This window comes from Mya arenaria, chromosome 14, assembly GCF_026914265.1.
Source record: "Mya arenaria isolate MELC-2E11 chromosome 14, ASM2691426v1".
Lineage (NCBI taxonomy): Eukaryota > Metazoa > Mollusca > Bivalvia > Myida > Myidae > Mya > Mya arenaria.
This window is the reverse complement of record NC_069135.1, coordinates 49,758,165-49,775,411: the sequence shown is the minus strand read 5'-3', so window position 1 is coordinate 49,775,411 and position 17,247 is coordinate 49,758,165.

Here is a 17,247-nt window from a genome sequence, read left to right as displayed (position 1 = left end):
ATTCCAATATCTTTAATTACTAAGTAACTATTATACTGTAAAATTATACTGTTTATGTAATTCATAGGACAAAATAAAACAATATCAACACGTTAACGTCTTTTCTGATATATAACGTAGGACCTCTATTTCTACACACCTGATTTGCACTTCCGGTTACCTCAGCTGTGCTGGAAAACTATACCTGTGACACCCATGCTAGATGACACACGCGCTGTGACGCAATACTTTTGCTTTCATAGTTCACCTTATGTAACTTTACAAAGTTACACAGCTTCAAAACAACACAAAGTAACCCTTAAAGTACGTTATATTGAAGGAACTTCTTGATGTATGCAGCGAAGAATGTTACTGCGCGTCATGACGTCCGTAAATACAATCGCACGTGCTTTTGTACTAAATAAGTACTTTAAGGTATGCTTGAAAAATATTAATCATGTGTGTCCGGTCCGGATAGAAAAATCCGAGACTCAAATACGCTGGCAAGCATCGTTACCTGGCAACGCTTGTGCCCTCGGGTCGTATTTTTCTATCTAGACCGGAAATACATGTAAGATATTAATAGTCCGTTCAACGTCGAGGCTGCGACGTTAACCCGAAGTTTAATATTGGTAGGCGACGATTTGATATGTGTCTAACGTCGTTTTAACGTCGCATGTTTGCTAGGAACCTGCTGCCAACCTTGTTGTTCATAGGTTGTTTTGGGGCAAAATTGCAAAATTGAATTTTACAAGATAATAGTTATTCCTTGGTAAACTTTGACCAAAGTTTTAACCAGTTTTATAAATTTGGTTTATATCCTTAAATAGTGACCATGACCTGAAAACAATGCGCTTAGAACATTTGACAAGCATTTCGTTTTGATTCGTTGAGCATTTGACAAGCATTTAGGAAAATTGTTTAGGAATTGTTTAGGCCAGATCACTATGCTGTTATCTTGAATATTGACCATGAGCTTTAGTCGGCGAGGCTGAAAAACGAGATATGCGTGTTTTCCGGATGACGTCAACATTTATCCAGTAGGGAGCTAAAATCTAGTTATCATCTTAAAACTCATGTCATGAGTCATGAGTCAATAAAAACGGCACCATCACTAGAAGTTACATATAGAAAATGTCCAAAAGTGCATCGTGACTTGAAACTTGTTTATTTGCTTAAACGCCTATTTCTACATATAAATATATATTCAATGGCGTTGAACAATAATGAATTATAAGATAATAAAAGCAATACAGACACAAGAATAAAATAACCAGTAATCAATAAAAAAATCATGAATATTAGCAAACAGTACACAACATACATAGTTCAATGAATAGTATATATATTATTTACAACATGATGGGTGTTCACCATCGTGTAAACAGACAACAGCTCATCAATATATTGGTAAATAGTTCATGGGTTCATGCGACGGACAGAATCGAGCAATCCTAAAGTGACTAAAGCAAAAATTATTGGATATTCATATATTTCCATCCTGATTTGCGTCAAACAGATATCAACATGTTGAATATTAAAGGGTAACATGTTCATGACCCCATGTGAATTTGACCGTTGACCTAGTGACCCATTAAAGCAACATGGTACTTCTACTTTACATATAAAGTATCAGTGTTGAAAGGTTATCAAAATAAGGATCTAACGTTTCAGACATGTTTACCCTCTTTGACATTGAACTATGGCCAAACAAACCCAAAACTGTACCTGGTTCATTTACTCGACATGTTCTAGCATCCTGTAAAACATGAGGGTTTTATCGGGCATAGTAAAACAATATAACACCTGAACTATCTAAGTGGCATGGACTGTTCTTTGGAATGTGTGATGTATTCGTATAAACACTATTTTAGAGATGTTTATCTTCGACATGTGACGTAACCGTTCTGCTTTGTTGGAAGAGGAGTACTGAATATTTCACATATATGGGACATATTTTGTACGAATTTGTTACACGCGTGTGAGGAATTCGTAAAATTATTCGTACGTGTGAAAATTACGGTTCAGCAAAGCATATTAACGAAAGACCGGCTGTGACATTTCAAATCCAATATTTGGCAAATTCACGATTTAAACTTCACGAAACTTCGATTACAACTTCTCAAATTCATGATTTCACGATTTCAACTTCGAAATTCCATGAAATCATAAAGGCAAAATCATGAAATATTGAATTTGAAATGTCATTAAAGGTCTTTCTTACAATCTAGATATAAATCTAATTGCCAAATTTCATCGGTCTGGCGTATGGCAGAGAATTCTAACTGAAATTGCAAATTAGTGCATCTTAATTGAAAAAAAATATTTCGATCTTTTTTATCAGCTGACAAAGTACAATTATTCTCAAAACATCCTTTTTTTCGTCTGGATACGATCTTTGTTCGATGGAGTACTGGTAATTATAATGACTACATAACCAAGCGCTAACAAAACTCTTAGATCAAAACCCGCGGATGACGATGAGAAAATAAACGCGAATAAATGTTTGAGTTCCAAAATGGGATCGCCAGCCGAACTTGCATAGAAGCCCCACAACATAATTGATGAAAGTAATAATTAAATATCACGACTATGAAATATTTATCGAAGACATTAACACTTTTTCTTCTAATGCAGGAACTGCCAGAAGCCAATTATGGAGACCAACATGAGAAAATTAATGATGTCCCGTATTAGTCTAACCGTATACTATGTCTATTTCAGTCGTTTCTTAAGTGTGTCTGAGACTCGGAATGGCGTCATTTTCTTAGAGTGCATGTCTTAATATGGACGTGGATCTAATTAAGCATACCACACATTGTCAGTTGTATGCATTACAAATGGCTTAGTGTCAAACGCCCGAAGCTTGTTCTAAATCTTAAGACTCTGAAACAAGTATAAATTTTATAAATAGTCACAACCGTCAAACTACCTTAATACTTTTATTTCACCGAGGTATTGAAATGGCACGTTTAAAATCGTTGATGCAATTCAACCATTTTCAAGAAGAATACTTTTATACATCATATTAAGTGTACTGATTTATGAAAAAAAATATATGTATCTGTATATATATCAGGGTTTTAATTGTAAAGGTATCAACTTGTTAATGTTAAAATCAGATGTTTTCAGAGTTTATGCACCGGCAACGGGGGTGCAACTGCCCTTGCCCCCCCCCCCCGCCCCCCGCCAGGTCCGCAACTGAATTACATAGAAAACATAAAACTTTTATAGGTAATTGTGGCCAATATACATAAAATCTTATGAACGATTTGGGCTAAAAATACTAAAAATGCATGAGTGTAGATTTGTAAAGAAATGTTATATTATGATATTTAATGGTGACTTGCATCGAAAAACTAACTGGGTAACAAAAAAGAGTCTCGTGATAACCAACAAGTTGCTTCTTTAAAGTTTATAGGTTATGTGATATTTATAAACAGTGTTGGCATAATCGAGTTAGTTACAGTAAACTATGTACATAATTATTATTACTCAGTTAAATCAAGTTTTGGATAGGAAAATAATACATAGATGTTTTAGATTTTAGAAGATTAAGAATAAATGGTTGACATTGTTATTGTATAAGAACATACATTTGTCGATTTGATTTTCATTTTAATGATATTTTTGTTCATTACTAGCTAACTAACTGATTGACTGACTAACCGACTGACTGACTAACCGACTGACTTACCGACTGACTGACTAACTAACTAACTAACCGACTGACTAACCGACTGACTTACTGACTGACTGACTAACTAACTAACTAACCGACTGACTAACCGACTGACTTACCGACTGACTGACTAACTAACTAACTAACCGACTGACTAACCGACTGACTTACCGACTGACTGACTAACTAACTAACTAACCGACTGACTTACCGACTGACTTACCGACTGACTAACCGACTGACTAACCGACTGACTTACCGACTGACTAACCGACTGACTTACCGACTGACTGACTAACTAACTAACTGACTGACTGACTGACTGACTGACTGACTTACCGACTGACTTACCGACTGACTAACCGACTGACTTACCGACTGACTGACTAACTAACTAACTAACCGACTGACTAACCGACTGACTTACCGACTGACTAACCGACTGACTAACCGACTGACTTACCGACTGACTGACTAACTAACTAACTAACCGACTGACTAACCGACTGACTAACCGACTGACTAACCGACTGACTAACCGACTGACTGACTAACTAACTAACTGACTGACTGACTGACTGACTGACTAGCTGGCTGGCTAAATAACTCAATCAATCAATCATTCAATCGATCAATCAATCAATAAATAAATAAATTAATCAATCAATCATTCAATCAATCAATCAATTAAAATTTAACAAATAATAATAAATAAATAAATAAAAATTAATTAATTAATTAATTAAATAATGAGTGAGTGAGTGAGTGAGTGAGTGAGTGAGTGAGTGAGTGAGTGAGTGAGTGAGTGAGTGAGTGAGTATGTGAGTGAGTGAGTGAGTGAGTGAGTGAGTGAGTGAGTGAGTGAGTGAGTGAGTGAGTGAGTGAGTGAGTGAGTGAGTGAGTGAGTGAGTGATTAATTGATTAATTAATTAATTAATTAATTTGATAATAAATAAATAATAAATAAAAAGATAAATTAATAAATTAATGAATAAATAAACAAATAATAAATAGTTGCTTAATTAATTAATTCATTAATTAAAAAAAAAATACAGAAAAGCATAAAATGAAAATTAGCTATTTAGATAACTCTTGTCTTTGCGAGACGAGTAATGACGTCAATGTATCCCATGACGCCAACGTCATGTCATTAGCGTCCTTACAAACGCAAAGCCGCAAAACATTCGAACGCTCACATTTATAACTTTTTCTCTCAGAATATAATGTTGTAATTATGAGAAACTGCTTTGGATTGAAACGTAGTAATCGTGTACTGCCGGTTAGTATGCGTGAAGATGATATCAGTGGCGTGATCTCACGGAGTACGCTGTTCCGGGCGGTCACCACCCATGCTGACATGGAGACGGAGCTCAGAAGCGTCGAAGCTGAAGCCGAGCGTGACACTGACGGAATTACCGTTGTTGAGAAGTGTGATTCTGAGGTGGCATTCGGTAAAAACGCACTTTTAGGTAATACAATTAATTAGCAGCAATTTACAAGATACTATTATTCAGATATGGTATAAGAATGTGTCATTGTGCGTTAGCATTTTATTATTGCACCGTCAATCAAATACAACTTGACATATTCTTCATTAATTTTATAAATTGTTTAAATTGAATTATTCAGCCCCGCGAATTTTACATTGAATGGAAATAAATCCTTTTCTTCAGAGAAAGGTGCTGAAAAATTCACATACGGCGCTCCATGGCCGCGCTTCTTGCCACCACCTCTGGTCAGACGAGATTCTGGCCTCGCGGAATGTGGAGACAGCTTTCAGGTATGGCTGAAACGTGGATACTTTAACGTCATTCTTAACACCTCGGTCATTTCCCATCGAAAACCACCTCGGATGTATGCCGATAAATCATTAGAAGTAGTTCGTAACAGTAATTACTAATTGTGCGTTTTAACCTATATTTTTTATTTCTATGAGTTCACTAGTTGCCAGCAAAGTGTTTTATTGAATTAATTATTATGATTCTCAAGCCAAAAAGTTTAACTGCTACATTGAAATTACTTCGCCATCTATTTGCAGTGAATTGAAAATATTGTAAATATTTCTTACATCCATATCTATCCGAGGTTGTTTTCGATTGAAAATGACCGAGGTGTTCCGAATGCTTTAACGAATAAGCCGCGTATCCAAAGCTTTATGAAATTAAGATTGCAAATGCTGTCATTTGAATTTCTTTTGAGTAGAAGATACTTGCAAACAGTCGATCAGAGTTGATCAAAGTTTTGATAATTTATTTGCATCATAATCCGTTCAAATTATACTGGTAATGATCCACTTTTAATTTGACTGCTATCTATTTTTCACACAATATTTATGCGCTGGAGAACAATGCTTAAAGGGACTGTGTCACAGATTGTCACCAAAAAAAAATAATTCTGTAACAAATCTCAGGACAATTATCTAATAGAATGTGTTACGCTTTGATATCATAATTGTAAAAAAAAGTACCAAAATGTAAAAAAAAAATCGCCAAAATTGAAGTCCAGCGTCTTACTCACTGAACTACAAAGGCTTATTTTTATCGGGTGACATAATTAAGCTATACACCTACCTCGGTAATATCACGTGATAACACCGACTAGCCAATCACGCATAAGGAATGAATTCTACCTGATAGTAATATTTTTTAATGGAAAAATACGAAATAGCTGCTAAACTTAAATAAATTGTAAACTATGTGGTACTTCAGTTAGTAAGTTTCAATGCATTGTACACATCGATGCCAAGTTTATGTCAGTTTTCGACAATTTTCTCTTTTTTTCGCTATTTTATCATACGTGAGACAGCCCCTTTAAGGCTATAGCATCCAGGACAAGTTCGATCACATTATTAGTTTTATCCAATGTGTTCGCTTTCTAAACTTATATTTTCTTATCCTGTCTTTACCAAACTTTGTAAAATCACATTTTGAGTTCGATCAGTCGATTGCCTGATTGCATTATTTACTCTTGAGTTATCGCCCTTGATTTGTCAAACTTTCACCATTTATAACTGGTTTTCTCTCCAAATTTATCTTTGCTTAACTGGATAATAATGTACACTTTGTGTATTGTTTGTTTTCGTCTACAAATTAACTCTAATATTGAAATGGTCACATGTTCAGGGAGCGTCACAGTTTTATAACCTCTAACTACAACGCTATAAACTTATACCCAACACTATGTATTGAACGCTCCTTTTACGACATGATGCAAAACAATAACGTCAGCTAAAGCTCTCGTGCATGATCTCGTTAACTAGGGTTGTGGGTGCCGTAGCTGGCAATATATTTCAAACAAGTTCGATCGCATTATTAAATCTCAAGTTGAGTTATGACCCCTGATTTGTCAAAATGTGACCAAATAACTTTCACTTCTTTCTAACTTGAGCATTTGTTATACAATCTAGATTAATTTGGTAATTTGGAATACAATGTTTAAGGACATAAACATGTATTATCTTACACAAGTTCGATCATCAATCATATTATGGATACAGGACGGCGCCCCTCCCTTGAGGTACGTTCATAAAACGGCAGAACTGGACCAACCACGTGCACTTCCCGCAAAAGGCCCTGAAAGATCCGTCAAAATCAGGTTGGTGCAAAACCAAACCACTCTCTAAGCAGGGGCGGGTCCAGGCCCCAATATCACGAAAATATTTAAGTCAAATCTCAATCTCAGTCTCAATTCATTTTATTTCATGACACCAACATTTATTAAAAATCATATAGGTTTTTATACACCTTTTAAAGGCACATTCTATCATAAAATATCTTGATTAACTCCATTAGTCAAGATTCCAATGAAAAAAAAAGCCAAAAATATACTTGTCTGAGAACAATTCATTGTTGTTGTTTTTTACAATTGTTCAAGTATATTTTATCGCTCTAGAATAAGTGTTCTTTGAAATATTGGTAAATCTTTTTATCAACACATTCTTCAAGAAAATACTTTTTCAAAAGTTATAAAAAAAACTTACAAGACTTTGAATCATAGCATGCCTTTATGTGGTAAATTGAGACGAGGCTGAGATTGAGATTTGACTTGATTATTTTTTGTGATATTGGGGCCGGGAGTTAACGTTAAAGTGGCCTGTCGGGGACCACTCGACGGTTGCGCTCCCTCCCCTACCGCTTGGATCCGCCAGTGAGTAGATTATTTTACAAATAATTATTTCAAAGTTGCATTGCTAGGTGTATCGATCATCCTTGTTACTTTCATACGCAACATAACATTTACTGAGATATCATCGAATATACATGTATACTTTTACTCGCAGTAAAAAACACTAATTCAATTACTTGTTCTCTTCTAAACAGTGACAATTTTCTTCATTTCAGGGACGGCGGTAGGACGGTGATTGGACAAAAGGTCGTTGGCGTACTTTTATAAACATACAATAAACATAAAACTTTTCCATTAAAATATATTAAGATTATTTTTCTTTTGAAAAGTATTCTCGTTAAAAATGCAAACGTATAAAAAATAAACACCTTAGTACAGAAACTTTAAGCTACTTTGTTTTCAAACTTGAATGTGTAAAATATTACTATGGGGGGCAGGGGCGACGTGGAGGTGGATTCTTAGAACGCATTGAACAAAAATAATGGAGGATTTGTTTTATATAATTACGAAACTGCTATTACACCTAACATAACTTGAAAACTTTGACATATACTGATTGGCCGTTCTAACGTCTATTTGAGTAAGGTTTAATGTTTGCAAATTATTTAACAAACGGCAGAGGTTTACACGCTATATTCACTCTCTTTAACAAAACTACAATTATGTTAGTGAATGGTCACAACCCATATTCATTCTCTTTAAAAAACGACCATTAAGTCAGCAAATGGTAACAACCTATATTCATTATATTTAACAAAAGAACCATAATGTCAACAAATAGTCACAGCCCATATGCATTATCTTTCACAAACGACTATTATGTTTAACAATGATTATTATGTGGAAATACGAGAAACTTTATCGAAAAAGATATAAGAAGCTGAGCACAACCTTTTCAACCCACTGTGGTCATTGTTGTTCTGTCAAAGGGCATTAACTCTGGTTTAATCGCTGCAATATGTCTAAGGTTTCATACGAGGCGGTATTTCATGTGCCACGAACTTAAATGTCATATAAATATCGCCAAGTCATATAAAGCAACGTTATTAAGGAAGTGAAAAATCGCACTCGTTTTTCATTTAGTAGCTAGAGACCAGAATAAACGGCGGTTCTGTGTATGAGCGTGTTTGTGTGCGTCCGTTCGTCGGACTTTATTTGTCCGGGCTGTACCATGACCATGCGTTAAAGATTTTGAAGTCGATTATATGCTTAGATTTAGCTACACTATGTAGATTGAGGTGCAAGAGAAGTCGTGCCAACATGCGGTCGTCCAATTTTGAAGTCGTTCCTTTCCTCCAAGGCATTTTATATTGATTTGATGCTAAAGATGGGCTACACTTTGGAGATTGAGGTACAAGAGAAGTCGCACCATCGCGCGGTCGTCCCATTTGGAAGTCGTCTTGTTTCCCTCATGCATTTTTTCCTAAGATTGAGCTGCATTATGGTGATTGAGGTACAGGAGAAGTCGTGTGAACAAGCTGTCATCCTTTTTAAAAGTCGTCCAATTTCCCTTACTCAATATATTGTAATAAATTACTGCATTGACATTTTGACTCTGCAAAAGTGCATCTTTAATTGCTGTTTCATTCTCATAAACACTATGTATACATGTTAATCCACAAATAATATAATACAATGCAAATGTATGCAAGTAATCATTCATAGTTTATCTTGTGAAATAACGTTTATTCGAAGTATTTACCGATTTTAGGAATTCCTAAAGTTGTCATGGAACTGTCATTTCCGCCATTTTGAGACCTGGGAACTTGCAAGTGCGGCATGATACATCGGTTCATTTTCAGAACATGAATATTATTTATAACTTTTAATGTAATTTTAAACTGTCTTACAATGTTATTTGTTAATAGCAAATCGTAATTCAACAGATGCATCACATGATGCATTACTCTGAACTGGTATGTATTTGAACTATTTTGTAACATCCGCGCGTTCCTAACTCGGAAGTCCAAGGTTATGAAAATTATTTTGATTGTGACTTTTGCAAATGAACCAAGGTCACAAAGCATTAAATTGATATTTCCATGACGACAGTTAATGCCCTTTGTTAATATTTGTATGTTGAACTCGATATTTATGCATAATATTGTTGTTGTTTGCTCGACCGAAGTACTGCCTTCTAGGGTTAGGAATTCCAAGCACCGATGCCATTGGCTGGTAATTTCCTAAAGACTTTTTGATTGGTCAGAATTCCTAATTCCTAAAATCCAAACCGACTGTCGAGTATATAAGGCGGCGCAATCTGGCAGTGGATATCTTATATTTTTGATCACTCAACCATTAATATTCTATCACGACAAGATCTTAGAAATCCTAAAATGGCAACGCCATATGTAATTCCAAAACTGGTAGGCACTATTTAAACACAAACTAAATATATTCTACAGTTACATTGCTATTTAAAAGCTAATATTATTTATTTACTGAGAAGATAAAACGCTGATTATAATTACGCAGACATGATAATAATGATTGTTTTGCTTCCAAAGAGACACTGCGTTGCGCCGCTATGAACCAGTTAATTTATATGCATGTGTTTCATGTATATTTAAATAAGGGAGCCATAAATTAGACGTCGTCGGAAATGAAAGTCTGTGTTGTTGTCTTTGACGAAATTGTTCCAACGGTCAATTAGAATAGAAGCCATCCTGACGAAGGCAAAATGTGTTACAAATTGGTGTCAGAAGTGCAGATATTTTACAAATATTAAAATCTGAGTGATCCGAACCCCTCACGCCTGGAAAAAGGGCAAATCAGCAAAAACATTCTGAAGGGAGCGCAGTCAATAGTTTTCATCTTTATAAAGAAGGCACTCAACAATTTTTATTTTATTTTTCACCCAAACCTAAAAACGTAATATGGCGTCACCTGATCCTGACATCTCGTTTAACTTAAACACCATTCATGACGACGACGATGCAGACTCAATGCATAGCGGTGATCACGATACTGACCAAAATTACCCTGCTGGTGACACAAGAGTAATTCATACTACACACGACACACCACCAATATTTTCTGCACCATCTATAAACCACCAAAATAGGACAAATAATAATCCTGTTTCGGGCAACAATTCCATACATGACCGTCGAAGTAACAGCTATGGGCATGGTGATTCCCATCTGCAAAGGCCAACTTCTTTCTCTGTTCCGGTGCAGCATTCTTTCATGAAACCAGACACATATGATGGGTCCAATAGTTTTGAGCAATACATGTCCCACTTTGAGGACTGCGCTGAATTATCGAATTGGGAAGTTAGAACCAGGGTTCTTGTTCTTGCAAGTTGTCTGCGAGGCCCGGCCAGAAATTTTTACATGAGTCTTTCAGATGTTGAGCGGCGGGACTACCATTATCTTAAAAAGAGGTTAACAGAGCGGTTCGGTAGCAGTAGACATCAAAATCTATGGCTCGCTAAGTTTGAGAACAGGCGGCGTTTGCGTGGGGAGCCTGTTGGTACTCTTGCTGATGATCTCCGGCAGTTGGCACAGAAGGCCTATGTTGATCTTGATCACATGGCACAGGAGCGGTTGGCGCTAAACCAGTTATATAAGCAGGTGTCTGGAGACATGCAGTGTCGCTGCATTGACAACAACTGCCAAACAGTGAACGATGCCGTCGAAGTCATCGAACGTTACGAAGCAGTACTTGGGACATCCCAGTCGTCACTTGTTCGAGCAGTTGATGTGGGTGCTACTGATACCCAGCTTCTGGCTGCTGTTCAGCGCCTTGAAACTCGGTTGGAGCGCATTGAGAAAATATGTCCGCCAATAACATCGCGCCAACATCCAAGTAGACCAAGAACTTGCTATGGTTGTGGGTCACCAAGCCACTTTATGAGAGATTGTCCCCAACGAAGCAAGGGCAGCCGGTACCCCCATAACACGTACCGTAACGGAGGTCACAATCCTTCAACTTTCCAAAGGGACCAGTCTCGCGATAATACACAACAGGGTCCTGCCCAACCAAGATTTCCATACCCGCAAAATGTACCTGTGACCCCACATGAACCATCGTTATCGGAAAACTAATTTTCGCCGATTCTGAGGGTCAAGTGTCGGCGACATGTGTTGACGAACCCAAATCTATTTCTGATGTTTCTATTGTTGAAATACATACTGCACGTTCAGGTGCAGACGCAACAAAGTTTGATAATGGTTTTTATGCAACTGGCAAAGTTTTGTCAAAACCAGTTGATTTTCTTATTGATTGTGGTGCAACCACATCGCTTCTGTCAATCAAAAAGTTTGCCCTGCTCCAGCAACAGTATAATGTTACTCTAGTTGCGGTGTCCCAGACTTTTCACACAGTTAATGGTCAGCCAATGAATGTAGCTGGTAAAGTCGATCTTCTCATTGAGTTGGGCGCAGGGCGTTTTGATGTTGCTTTTGTGGTGTGCGATATAGAGTCAGATGGAATTTTGGGCCAGGATTTCCTTCGTGCGCATGTGGACAGTATTAACTACCGGAAATCCTGCCTTGTTATGGGGTGTGACGTTGTTCCTCTTTGGGTTGGTGGTTCATCTTTACAGATTTGTAGAGTGGAAGTAAGGAACACTGTCCGGATACCAGCAAATTCTCGAATGTGGGTGTCAGTTAAAATTCCTCAGGCTGAACATATCACTCCTACTGGTTTCATTGAGCCTTCTATGGAACTGATGGGGAAGATGGAAATTTGTACTCTTGGGGGTCTTGTGAATACTACTGCCGAAAATGTCGTAGTAAATATTATCAATTACAGTTCTGAACCAACTACACTACATAAGAGGACTAATATAGGAATGTGCGAGTCATTCACCGAGGAAAGCCAGTCAGTGCGTGTTGCCGCCGTTACCGAAGCTGAATCATCAGATGAGCTACCAGAACATCTGACTGATCTTTATAATCGAAGTTCTAGTAATCTTAATGATAACGAGAAAATTGGTCTTCGGAGGTTGCTTTGTAAACATAGCTCAGTATTTTCAAAATCATCTGAGGACATTGGCCGCACGAAACTTGTGCAGCATTCCATCAACACGGGTAACGCTGCTCCTTTACGGCAACCACCAAGGCGACTTCCTCTTGGAAAGCGGGCTGTAGAGTGCGAAGAGGTCAACAAGATGCTAGAAAGGGGGATCATTGAGCCATCGGCAAGTGCATGGTCATCCCCAGTTGTTCTCATTACTAAGAAAGACGGAACCCCTCGCTTTTGCGTTGATTATCGGCGTCTTAATGACGTTACTGTCAAGGATGCCTATCCCCTGCCTCGTGTGGACGATTGTATAGATTCTCTTTCCGGTGCTCGGTATTTCAGTTCTTTAGATCTCAACAGCGGTTACTGGCAGGTTGGAATGAGTCAAGCTGATAAGGAAAAGACTGCATTTGCCACCACCATGGGCCTTTACCAATTCACTGTTATGAGCTTCGGTTTAGCCAATGCCCCATCTACATTTGAAAGATTAATGGAAAACGTCCTTCGTGGTCTTCAATGGGAAGAATGTCTCCTGTATATGGATGACATAATTGTTCCTTGTTGCACAGTAGGAGAGGGTCTAGCTCGGTTGGAGCACATTTTTCAAAGACTCCAGCAAGCGTGCCTCAAGTGTAAACCCGCAAAATGTGTATTCTTCCAAAAAGAGGTCAAGTTCCTGGGTCATCTTGTGTCCGAGTCTGGTATTGCAACTGACCCATCCAAGATTGAAGCGGTCAGTAACTGGCCGACGCCAAAGAGCGCCAAAGATGTCAAAAGCTTCCTAGGGTTGTGCTCGTTCTATCGCCGATTTGTCCAAAACTTTGCTTATATTGCAAAACCACTCCACAAAGTAACCAACAAGTCAAATAAGTTTGACTGGTCCCCTCAATGTAATGCTGCTTTTCAGACTCTGAAATCTGCACTCACCTCCGCTCCTATACTAGGCTATCCTATTCCAGGAGCAAAGTTTGTACTAGATACTGATGCTAGCGATGTCGCCACTGGAGCAGTTCTCTCGCAAATCCAGGACAACAGGGAGGTTGTTATAGCCTATCATAGCAAATCACTCAATGTTCATGAAAAGTCGTACTGTGTTACAAGAAAGGAGCTTCTAGCTGTGGTACAGGCTTTGAAAGCGTTCCATTCGTACCTCTATGGTCAGCCTGTTCTCTTGCGAACCGATAATGCTGCAGTAAGCTGGATGCGGAATTTGAAAAACCCCACCGGTCAAGTGGCTCGTTGGCTTCAAGAGCTGGGTACATACAATTTAACCGTGACTCATCGAAGCGGTACACAACACCGAAATGCCGATGCGCTTTCTCGCAAACCTTGTTCAAGCTGTGTGAGACAACAAATCTTAAATGACGTAGACTTGGCCGAGGAGAGTACGCCTGAGGTACAGTGTCCAAAAGAGCAACTTCCGGCTGTAAGGGTAGTTACCAGATCTCAAGCTGTAAAAGATTCCCATTGCAAGCCTTCAATGTCAGTCTTACAGAACTGGTCACCACCAGAGATAATGACTCAACAACTCAATGACCCCTGTCTGTCTTACATAATACAATTGCTTCAAGAATCTAACTCCCGTCCCGCCTGGAAGAAGGTGAACGGCAAATCAACAGTTGTTAAAACGCTTTGGCGAATGTGGGATCGCTTGGGGTTGGCTACCGGTTATCTTGTTCGAACCTGGGTTGACGATGAAAACAACAGTCATTTACAAGTTATTGTCCCAATTCAACGGCGCCAAGAAGTATTGCATTATTTTCACGACATCCCGTCAGCTGCGCATCTCGGTACAGAGAAGACACTTTCTAAGATTCGCCAAACGTTCTATTGGCCAGGGATGCAGGAGGATGCAGCGAAGTATTGTACACGTTGTTCACAATGCACCTCACGAAAAACCTCACAGCCTATGAAATCCCCTCTTGGGAACGTTCCTGTTGTCGCTCCTATGGAACGGGTCGCTGTCGATATTTTTGGTGCACTGCCAAAATCAGCTGCTGGTAATTCTTACGTCCTTGTTGTATGTGATTGTTTTACTCGATGGACTGAGGCTTTTCCATTGCCAAATCAAGAGGCAGAAACCATATCAAAAGCTTTTGTTGATGGTTTTGTTTCCCGCTTTGGGGTACCTTTGTCCATCCACTCTGACCAAGGACGGAACTTCACCTCCAAATTATTTAACGACATGTGTGAACTCCTCCAAATAAAGCATACACTTTCTACTGCACTGCATCCCCAGTCGAATGGTACGGTTGAGCGATTCAATCGAACACTCGCCACGATGCTTACAATGTATTGCTCTGCTAACCAGCGAACATGGGACCAGTATCTACCCAAGTCATGATGGCCTATCGGTCCTCTGTACATACAAGCACTGGACAAACACCAAACAAGATGGTCTTCGGACGAGAAGTTATACTTCCAATGCAAGCTGTTATTGGCATGCCGCCTGTATCTGATGCACCGAGTCGCCCAATTGACTATGTTCTTCAGCTTCACGACCAGCTCATTCAGACCCACGACTTGGCTCGGACTGTCCTGAAAGGCAAAACTAAATATCGGAAGCGTCTCTACGACCTTCATGCGAAGAAGCGTCATTTACAGACTGGTACTGCTGTGTGGTTGTACGACAATAGTCGCAGACCCGGTATATGCAGCAAATTAGCGTCTGCGTGGAAGGGCCCTTATCTTGTAGTCGCGAAAGTAGATGACCTAGTGTATATGGTAAAGAGATCTCCCAAGTTACCCGCCAAGCCCGTCCACATCGACCGGCTGATGAAATACCACAGCGATAGTGTTCCAAAATGGTTCGGCCAGACACAGTTTTAATTCCCATTAACAGTTTTTTAGGTCACATAAAACATTTCTGACAAATTCACACAGCTGAGAGCATAAGAGGAAGACATCAGAAAAAAAATCTTATAAGTTGCATACACTGTGAGCATTTACAATTAGGTATCACGTTAGGTTGCTAAGAAGATGGAGTTTGGTAATGGCATAAGGAGAAAAATGAAAGGCGTGCACGCGACAATTATATGAGTAATGAGGACGGGTTGATCAACCGTCTGCGATTTACTTGCTGAGATGAAGTATTAAAATGCCGTTGACCATTACTAGTAGCGCAACGCAGATGTTTATAAAAAGGAAATGCCACATGCCACAAAACAACTTTGATATGCTCATTTTTTTATTTTTTTTAGCCTCCAAACGGTCAACCTCCGACAGACTTGCGGGTGGTCTGCCCCCTGTGCATCAGTGGAAAACCAAGGGAATTTAAACGTTGCGGCGACCTTCGCTTCCACCTGCGAAACAAACACATGGATGTCATGAACTCAATGCCATCAGAAACCTGGAGCTCCAAAACATTCTTTTATTTCTCCAAATGTCCGGAAATATACATTGAGGCGCATGGTGCTGCTGATTTCCATAGCCCAGAAGGAAACTATGCCAGATATCTTATTACTAAATGGGCAACAGGACGATCACCGGGAATTACATCATGGCTTTCCGGCTGGGACAAGGCAAAGACCCAACCTCCGTCCAAGACTCAACCTCCATCTAAGTCCCATCCCCATTTTAAGACACATTCTCCACTGAACTCCCAGTCAAAGAAGAGGAAGTTGCAGCCCATGTTAGAATTGGTGGCGATCCAAAATAAATTCGATCAGATGCGGATTTTTCTGTCTGGGGAATCAGCCCTGTATCAGATTAAACTGTCGAGAGAGGTACAGAAGGATCCAAAGTTGATCGAGCGACTGAAACGGCGGCAGACAACCTTAGCCCCACGACCCGGGATTGCGGATGGGAAGTGGACCCGTGTGGATGATGCCAGTCTCCATGATAGAGCCGCTGATATTTTGGGCATATCTCCTAGTCTGCTAATTACAATTCTACAGAAGGAAAACATCGTCTTCGAGGCAATGAGGACAGCGGACATTCGTTCACCTACTCCCATTGAACTTCTTGCTGTGGAAGACGTTGCCACAACACATCTCTCACCCATCAGACCAGAACCCACAACTAACATCCGCGCAGAACAGAACTTATCAATGCCCCTGCTGACAGATTGCTCTGAAAACATGGCACTACATAGTTCCCACTCCTCAAGTTCTGGTTCAACAAGTACATCATCTTCGCCACTGGTACATACCACACCCATTACAGCTCCCACTCCTGCCGTTTATTCCCCTGGACCGGTTTCGGGCATTAAAACATACATACCAACACCAATCCCAATCTACACAGCAACACTTGCAACCGTCAGTCCAACGCCTGAAGTAATTACTTCCTCATCATCCATGTTCGCTCCTGTGTCCGGAGGTTTAGCCGGTTTGACACCGTCACTGACAAGTTTGTTCAGTCCTATTCCATTTAAACCAACTTTGGCTGCTACTTTAATGACGTCCCCCATCACACCTTCGACCACAACCATTAGATCCCCATTGACTTCACCTGGGATGCATCTCTCGTCCAGACAAAGCCCTCTATCTCAT